Genomic DNA, 10,659 nt, shown 5'->3' on the forward strand with positions numbered 1-10,659 from the left:
GCGTTACATGTTGTTACCTAACACTTTGATTTGTCGATGTAAGGTGCCAACTGACTCTTCTCATGGCGCAGCGAGTCGAGGTGACAGACAAACCTACGTGATGTGACCTCTTGAATTTATTTTATTTCATAGGAAAACTTACAGCTAGGTTAACAGGAATATGTTGGTAACGACGAATCGTGCCGAGACTTATCTCGGCACTGCCTTTTGCCCTTTGTCTCGTCTTGGCGGGGCACGACCGTGCCCCCAGATATAAGTAGGCATTTTTTATGCCATAGCCATTACGATAGTCACTCACACATACAGTGTCCCATATACTATATAATAATATATATTCTCATACGGGACGCGCAATGGTAAGCAGATATCGTAGCCGAAGCCGAATTCTTATCTTCCATACGAGTAGGTAAGTGCGTTATGAACCCTATAAAGTCTTACAAGGAATTTACTGAGTAGATAGGTTTCAATACCAAATGCAATGAAATGCATCCTCGCAGGTTTTGGGCACCTGACCATCAGGAACACAGCTTTACATATCTACAAGTTAGTAGTAAGGCCTTGGTCTACAGTTGAGACTATGCGTTGCATACAGCGGCATATTTTATTGGAAGACAGGTACAATTCTGTTTAACGTGACCAACTGACCAAGACCGAGGCCTAAATACCACTTTTATGAGTCTTCATACAGCAGCCAAGTCTTTAGAGGAAGGTTGGCGAGAAACAGCCAGGTTTTGAAGGAGCCATTTTGTATTTTCAGAAAGTTCTAAACGAGTTAAGTACGTACGGCTTTTTACTACGATACTGAATTTCTGTTCTCGTCTAAGTAGAAAGCCGTACTTATTTAATTTGTTGTCAAAATGTTTTTCTGTTAAAAGTTGTATACGCGAATGAATAATGTCAATGGCTACTGAAAGATACAATATTTATACTGGTTAACGCGATCATTAGACTCTGATACATCCACGTTTCGTAGGCGATGAGATTACTCCTGGTCATTGAAATTGAAGGTAAGGTGCGGGCTGACCTTAAATGACACGGTTTGTACTATGTATACATAAGTACGTGTATTGATATGATTATATAATGTCATTGTTAGAGAGCGTCTAGCTAGGATGACAAACGAGCGATAGTGTTAGGAATTTAAAGAAGCTTATGAAGTTCAGTGTACATAATATTGTCTTCGGTTACCGCGATAGTTACTCATGAAATAAAACTATGAAAACGGATTATATCGCGTATATTGAATCCCGCCGTTTCGAACCCTTTACAGCGTTCGTGGTAAACGGGTGACAGTTTTATTTCATAAGTTCAGGTTCAGTGTATTTAAATAATCCGCAAATATTTTATTTTATATTAGTAAAGATTGTTAAATTTTGATTTGGGTTAATTAATATACCTATTAAAATATTAAATAATGATGTTTCTTGTTTTGAAAGCTTGATAATTTTGGGATAATATTTGCATTTTTTGGGAAAACCTTGTCGATTGGTGTGGCCTGCAGCAAAAGGGTTAACAAAAAGATGCATCTTCTTTTTGTTAAGCTATTAGAGAATATCTACTTTTGACGCGTAGTCTGATCCGTTACTTTTGATGCTGACTGTACGTTCTGTGTGAAATTTTGCAAAACACTCGATCCTGAATGAAAAAAAAAAATTGTTGTTCTAATACAGTGTCATATTTAGATACCTAAGTTATTAAGTATTATTGGCAACCAAAAGTACGTTGTTAAAGTAGTTAATATGCTTACTTACCTACTTATATTTAGGGTGGCGTGCACACATCACGCACGGTTGTACTGAGGCAGGTCGCTGTGATTTTACGGCGGTTCCACGTCTGACCCAGTCTCATCTCAAGAGGATGTTGAGACCACATCCCAGTCTCTAAGAGTATGTTTAGTCCTCCGCTAACTGATCTTTAATATCACCTGTCATTAAGGCTCTGACTGGAAGATGCCCGGCAAAAGGAAACATGGATGCCCTAAACTTACTTGGTGCCGTTCCGCGGAGCAAAAGTTCGGTGTATTGGGGACCCGGATGGGGTGGGAGGAGGTTGCACAAACTGCCCAGGACCAGGGGCAGTGGAAGATTATGATTCGATCCCTACACTCCAACAGAGGGTAACAGGATGAAAAGAAGAGAAAAACCCTTAAGGGCTAGCTATGTAGCAGAGAAGTAAGGTGTGCAGCTTCTTAACCGGAAGTCGTAGGTCAAACCTCGCCATTTGACTTTTTACTATGACCATTTGACGTTAATTGGTTGGTTCAACCAAATAAAATAAAAACGGCCAAGTGCGAGTCGGACTCTCGATGCGAATGCGTTCCGTACTTTTTAGCATTTGTTGTTATAGCGGCAACAGAAATACATCATCTGTGAAAATTTCAACTACCTAGCTATCACGGTTCATGAGATACAGCCTGGTGACAGACGGACAAACGGACAGCGTAGTCTTAGTAATAAGGTCCCGTTTTTACCCTTTGGGTACGGAACCCTAAAAAAGGTTCAGGTCGTGTCAGAAGGTTAATAGGAGTTGGCAGAGGACTTTTCCTGTCATCTATAGGTAAAGAACTAATTTGTGTATTTTTTTCAATATATTAGACCCAGTAGTTTCGGAGATAAGGGGGGGGGGGTGGTAATTTATTGGCTATTTTCTTAAATAACATCTAAACTATTTATTTTAAAATTACAAAAAAAATTAGATTCTTAAAATGAGCTATTTTATTTGATATGTAACACGATATAGTTTACCCCCCAAAAATGGCCCCTATGTTTAAAATTCATTTGTTTACGTTACATGTCCGTCTTTGGGTCACAAACTTACATATGTGTACCAAATTTCAACTTACTTGGTCAAGTAGTTTTGGAGAAAATGGGCTGTGACAGACGGACAGACGCACGAGTGATCCTATAAGGGTTCCGTTTTTGTTCCTTTTGAGGTACGAAAAATAGTCGCTCACTTAACAAAAGCCTTGACTTCGGACGCATCCGTTTCTCTTTAAGACCTATTTATTATAATAAATGACACGGCTTTAATACTAAATAGGTTCAAAGATCGCGTTAGTAACTTCTGCAACCATTTTGCAACACAATACATCGCAAATAGTTTCTTCAGTTGTAATAATTACATGTCAAACTGCGGCAAATTATCTGTTTGTGTAATTCATTGCCTTTCGTTTTCTATTTGCGGTAAGGTAAGTATTTAGTTATCGCTTCGAGTGTCGAAAATGTGTGTGTTTAAAGTGTTTGGACAGCGAAAATGGTTTTTAGCGTGTGTTACGTGATTTCCATGTTAGGGTGTAAAGTTTTCTTTGATGGCTAGTGCCTTATCTCACTAACCTTTTATCACCATCTTGAATCTTGTCTTTTACACATACATTTGGCGAAATAATTGTGTGTAACGTAAATAAGCCTGGACACTAACACAAAAAGAGGAGCGCGCGCTGCTGGTAGCCGAGCGGAAGATCTACCGCAAGATATTGGGACCCACACGTCGAGAGGATGGAACCTGGAGACTCCGCAAGAACCACGAGATTGAAGATCTGGTGTCCGAGCCGAACATCATCGGAGAAACGAAAGCCGCCAGGCTCCGATGGCTCGGGCACGTAGTCCGGATGGGGGAAGATCGCGCAGTCTGGAGGGCGTACTCTGGAGTACCAAGTGGCCGAAGACCGTCTGGACGCCCTAGGTACCGCTGGAGAGACGAAGTGCAGAAAGACCTCAACAAACTCGGCGCCGTCGACTGGACAGAAACGGCTTTGGACAGAGTAGCATGGCGGTCTTTGGTGTCGGAGGCCAAGATCCACTTCGGGTCGTCGCGCCACAGCAGTAAGTAAGTAAGTAACGTATATAATGAATAATAATAAGTTAAACAGCATATTCCTTGAGTAGGTATTTACTGTAGGAGTCAATAGAAAATTTCGAAGAGGAAAAAATACTTCTTTAGCTGTTCGAAAAATAAAGCAGTGGGGTTAAAAATAATTATTGCAGGTACTAGTTTTTTAGCTAGTTTTTTATTTGCGACTTTGTCTTGTTTAGTTTATATTTTGTTATTTTAACTTAGTGCCATCTTATTTCTAAATTTAGTTATTGTAATTTGAGTATATCTTTATTGTTAAATAATTGTCAGTATAAGTATAATTAAAATAATTATAATATGCATTATAGTATATTTACTAAATACCTTTTTACGAGGTTACCCGCGACGCGAGTGCACACAACAATTGTCTACAAATAACCTATGCACTGGTGAGGCGACCAGTTGAGCAGGTAAGAAAGCGCGAAGCGATGCGACCGTGAAAATCGTCCAATTTTCACTTCCACGGCCACGGTTCACTGATGCAGCACTCTAAACTTTACTGCCATGGAAGCCCGGGCCATAGATCATCATCATCACTAGTCCGGCTATATTAGCTTGTATTGTATAATGAATAAATAATTGAATTATTGTATATACTTAGTGTATTAAACTTTCTGCAGATAAAGATGGAGAAAGGTACATGTAAGTAAAAGAAAAACTCAAAAAACGGCCAAGTGCGATTCGGACTCGCACACAAAGAGTTCCGTACCATTACGCAAAAAACGGCAAAAAAATCAAGTTTGTTGTATGGGAACCCCACTTAAATATTTATTTTGTTGTTTTCAGTATTTGTTGTTATAGCGGAAACAGAAATACATCACCTGTGAAAGTTTCAACTGTCTAGGTATCAAGGATCATGAGATACAGCCTGGTGACAGACGGACAGACAGATAGACAAACAGACAGCGGAGTCTTAGTAATAGGGTCCCGTTTTTACCCTTTGGGTACGGAACCCTAAAAAATCAGAAATGTTCGCGGTCTTTTCGATTTTTGTCAAAGTTTCGTTCGGCGCTCGAGACCTCTTTTGGATTATTCATTCGGCCAACATAATAAACAAGTCTTTAGAATTACCAGATTTGACGCAAATGCTAAATGTAGGTATAAAGTTAAGTACGGCGCCAGCACCATCCTGGGAGTCATTGTCATCACAGAATACACTAGCCCAAACCTGCGGGGAGTATTCCTTAGCCTAAAGGCGGCAGGCTCGGCCATGTCGGGGCTGGCGATGTCTGTCTCGTGTGGTGTTGAAGGTGACTCCCACGTTGCTGGTGGCTGTGAAGGTGTACGGGACGTTTGGTATCTACGGCGCGACTATGGCGGGCTGCCTGCTGGTGCTGTAATTCACCATTCCGGAGACGAAGGACCGGACTCTGCAGGAGATCGAGGATTAGGTACTTTAATCATGGGAGGTTTATTAGCGATGGGAAAATACACGAGAATGCAGTAGACTTTAGAAATGCATATATAGTAATAAAATCTGTCTGTGCCAAACTTGACATTCCGACACGAAAACCATTCTTGACAAGAGTGCAATTATCTTACCAACAATCTTAACCATGTCAGGCTGTCAGTCTCAGGCCCCCGGGCATATTCCATGTCATGATGTCAGCTACATCGACTCGACTAATGTCTAATTAATAAACCAATGCATGCGAATAGTCCGCATTATAATATTAAGTGACAGAGGCGAACTTTCAAACACACGCTCCCGGACGTCCGACGCAAATATTTTGCACGTAATATTAAAATTGAGTAACGTAACAGCTAAATACCGTTACGCAAATCATATTTAAGCAAAAAAATACGTTACCATCCGTGTCATAAGGCACACTTGAGATTTTTGCAACTTCAAAACGATTGCTAAAATATACCACCTTAAGACGAAAGTGGAGGACCCGCGCGAAATCGCCTTTTCATACAAACGTAGTCCTCATTTTCCTCTCTGGATATTAACATTATTGACAATATTTTGACACAATTTGTTGTATATCAACCATTAGCATTTAATTTATATGAATTTATTTTTATTTTTTATTTATTTAATACAATTATGGTTAAACGGCATTACAGCAAAAACCAATGCGCCGAAAAACTTAAGCTAACAAAATATTTCATTTCAAGAAAATCTGTTTTTCGCCTCTAATTTTTACCATAATCAAAAGAATCTAAAGAAGTCAAACGTAGCTATGGTTAATATACATCCAATTATGTAAAAATATTTTCCATAATGTCAATATCCAGAGAGGAAAATGGAGACTACGTTTGTAATTTGTATGGAGAAACGGCCGTTTGTATCCACTTTAAAACTGCTGTTCTTTAAGGTAAAAACATCTCTATATCATTAAAGTTAAGGATTATTAGAATTGTTCTACTTGATTGTAGCAGCGTCAGTATACCTACTAGTGAAAGCACCGAGCGGTGTAATAAAATGTAACCTTTGTTTGTGTTTTTCATCAACGATGTGTGCTCTGTACACACATGACATGTGTAATGCTAACGGGATTCGTGAACAGGCTTTTGTTTAACATGTTTACATTAAGTGCCAGTTGCACCATCCGCACTTAACAGACTGATCAACGGCAACCGGCGCGCCGCGGCGGTTTACTATGAAACTCCATACAATGAAATTTAGCGAACTCTTTAACGATCACAAACAGTTGGTGCAACCGACCCTTAAACATGTGTAAATATATAAGGAGAAACGAAGAGAATGTTGTTGAATAATAAATTCATTCATTTTGCTAAATTAAGTATACTAGTATTTGCTAGCTTCCGTTCGCGCCTCAAGTAAAGGGGCCCACTGACTCAGTCCGCCGGACGACATCGGCCTGTCAGTGGTTCGGAACTGTCGAAATTTTGTTCTAACTGACAGGTCAATACCGTCCGGCGGACTGAGAGTCAGTGGGCCTCTTAAGTAGCTGTTAATCGTTTGTTTTCTTAATGGTTTAATTGTTTTTGACTTACTTTATTTTGTACTTATTTGTAAAACATTGAGAAGAAATAAATGAACTATTTGAGGCTTGTGAAGTTTTATTTTTTAGAGGGTTAGTGAGTTTCAAATTTTTACCCGTTCAGGGATTAAATTTAAAAAAATCTTTTTTATTGGAGCTATACAACATTTAAGAATACCTATTATGTTCAAACTTTCAACATCCTGTTTTCAACGGTTTAGGCGGTGCTTTTTCTGTATATATGCGCGTACGCGTTTGCTGCGTGCGTTCACGCTGTATGGTGCGTGATCTGTATTTAGCGCGACCGTTTTTCATCCACGTTAAGCACCATATATATAGAATTTATAGTAGTACCTATCACATATTTGTATAACCTTTTCAGAATTTTGTTAGCCTATAATAAACATATTTAATCGAAGTCCTGTTACTTGTAGGTTCCCTACTTGTTTGAATTTACAAATTTACAGTTAGCTATTTAACAAAATTTCACGATATCATCTCAGCCCTAATAAAAGTAGCGCCCTGCGCAATTGGCTTGTACCTTTTAATCCCATCCCATTAGACGCACTATATATATTTCTTCAAGCCCGTTCTAGATCGATCTCCCCGGACGCTATTCCAACACCCTGCAACACATATAATACAGGCGAATCGAACGCTCAGACCAGTATTATGGTCACGTTTGGAAAGCCAAACGTGACCATAATCGCATGCGATTTGCTTTGCGATACATTGCAGCATCTGATCTATCGACTGAATTCGTTTCCTACTATAGCCAGCAATTACTACTACTACTACTTTGGCGCAGCGACCCAAAGTGTGTCTTGGCCTCCAACACGACAGGTCGGCACTGATCCCGGTCCTGTGCAGTTTCTCGCCAGTCTTGGACCTGGAGCTCGCGCAGATCAGCGTCCACCACATCCGCCCATCGGTACCTAGGCCGCCCGACCTGGCCGGCGCGTGCTGTCAGTTTTCCAGCCAGCAATTACTTACCTAAAATTGCTTATATTATGATTTCTGACTACACAATCGACTGAGCAAAGCGAAGTCAAGTTCAACCAGGGGTGCACTGTCTTGATTTTGTTCTAAACGTTTGAGGATGTCTTGAGTATGAGTACCCACAGATTTTTACCCAGATGATGATGACAATTTTCTTTTAATTTGGTAAGAATAAGAATGTAAACTGAAATAGATGTCATATACTGAAGAAAATTGATAGCTCTCCGTTACCCCATCCAGCTTTTCTTTAGTACCTATATGACATCTAGTTGAGTTTATAATTAGGCAATACTGGCAATAGCGTATAGCGTGACTACATAAAAAACACAAATCAAAATATTTGATAAAATTGTGATTTGTTCCCAAAGTTTAACAATAATGTAGTTACATAGTTCATCTTATACACGTTTAAAGTTTGACCGTGCAACACCGTCCGCCGGCGTGTTTTATATAAATTATTTTATCGTTTACTTCCAGTAAGTACCTAGACTTGGTTCACGAGATAACCGCCATGTGGGATGTTGAGTTGTTTCAGCGTACGGTCTAATAGCGAAGACTCTCGACCAACATCTTGAGAGACTCTCGCTAGGTGGTTGGATCAAGGGTCAGATGCAGAAGGCGGTGATCTTGGACACGGCGCGGATAGTCCGCCGGTTCCTCTCTCTGCGGCCCTGACCATATTTTATCTTTACTCACCTAAAACATGGCGCTTCGCAACCTGTTATCGCGAACAGAAGTACAGTCAGCAGCAGAAGTTGCTAAGCAGGCGAGGTGTTCAAAATTATCTTGACGCGACTTTATTGTTAAGAGAATAAGAGTGGGTCAAGGTAATTTTAAACACCTCACCCGCTTAGCAACTTCTTCTGTTTGAGAAAAGAACAAAATTATTTTATATGTGGCTGTCAGTAAACTGGTCTCATGACAGTTCGCCTGCGCCGACACATGGAGAGCTGCGCACACGCACACGTCCTGCGTTTACCCAGACGCGCGCCGCATCCGCCGCGCGCCGCCAAGCGCTCGCGTGGGCGTTTAGCGTAATCGGCTAACCGGCAATTAGTCTTCGTCTCCGTGGCAAGGCGGCCATTAATTCATGGCAAACACTACCGTCGGATCGGATTTGTGGGGTGCCGCCGTAATGAGGCTTGGGAACGTTTGCAATCTACACCAGTGGTATTTCATTCGAGTGTTCCGGCTCGATTAATTCGTAAAAACGGCATTTCTGATTTTGTGCCTTTTTTCCAAACATTACTCGCTCCCTGTACTCTGTACTGTAGTCTCTGTGCAAGATTGTTGCCCTGCGCTGGAGGCTATGGGATGCATTTAGTTATCTGACAGTTATTAGCTATTTGTATGACAATATAATGTCGTCCCGAGAATTGCATTTGTTTCCCATGAATCCCATGCGTTGTGAAAAAACCGGCTAAGTGCGAGTCGGACTCGCGCACCGAGGGTTCCGTACTTTTTAGTATTTGTTGTTATAGCGGTAACAGAAATACATCATCTGAGAAAATTTCAACTGTCTAGCTATCACGGTTCATGAGATATAGTAATAGGGTCCCGTTTTTACCCTTTGGGTACGGAACCCTAAAGACAGAATAATATAAATATTTAAGTGGGGCTCTCATACAACAAACGTTTTTTTTTTGGCGTTTTTTGCGTAATGGTACGGAACCCTTCGTGCACGAGTCCGACTCGCACTTGGCCGGTTTTTCCTAGTTGCGATTTCTGCCATCGTAATTTTCACCACTATATTTTCTTTATTTTAGTTATACATTAGCATTCTGGTATCGTTTGCAAACGTTTCTGTTAAATACAAAAATAATTTACACTGTAATTCTGTTTCTGATTTTGTTTTCTTTTGCGGTGCAATGCAAATAGGACTAATTATTTACTTACCCTTTCAGTCACCTGCGATCTTAATCCGTGCTGTCGGGTGTGGAATGTTGAATAAGCTTTCACATTGTCACTTTTATTTACCACCCAGAGGTTCAGCTTTCTTGAAAGTAAATATGATGGACAATTATAAATTTATAAATTCAACGCGATCACCCGTGTAATACCATTACAGGCTTTTTAGGGTTCCGTACCCAAAGGGTAAAAACAGGACCCTATTACTGAGACTCCGCTGTCCGTCTGTCCGTCTGTCACCAGGCTGTATCTCATGATCCGTGATAGCTAGGTCTAGACAGTTGAAATTTTCACAGATGATGTATTTCTGTTGCCGCTATAACAACAAATACTAAAAAGTACGGAACCCTCGGTGCGCGAGTCCGACTCGCACTTGGCCGGTTTTTTACCATTACAATTAGGCAATGGTTGTTGATGCTGTTTTTGTTTGTAACTGTTCCGTTACGTGTTCTGGGGGCTAGCAAGATGACAATCGTATATCGACAAACGCCAAACGAACAGAAAAAATTTAGGGGTAGATTGGGACCATTCAGACACGGGGTAACTTCATACAGCCACTCTAACAGCATATCGGAACATATTTATTACAGCTTTGCGGTATACATAAGTCCGCGAAGGTAGCCGCCAACGCAGCCGTCGCTAGCGACATGAGAGGAAGTAATGTGTTTTTGCACTCAAAGTAAATATTTGGACCATATTCTCAGATGTTTCGTGCTGAAGTAGTGTTAAATTATATGTAACTATTGCTTAACGGTAAGTACTTAACCCGGTTTACGATCACGAGTAATGTATATATTTTGTAAAAATATGAGAACTTCCCGATACATTACGACGACACGTCAGTAGTCAGCTATACGGATTATCTAAAAACTGAGGTTAATTGAATCTGTTGGGGTCTTGTCAGTCTGGAGGTCTGTGTAGCAGCCAGTGCAGGGTGTGCGCCAGCGCC

The sequence above is a fragment of the Cydia strobilella genome, chromosome 15 (genome assembly GCF_947568885.1).
Source record: "Cydia strobilella chromosome 15, ilCydStro3.1, whole genome shotgun sequence".
Lineage (NCBI taxonomy): Eukaryota > Metazoa > Arthropoda > Insecta > Lepidoptera > Tortricidae > Cydia > Cydia strobilella.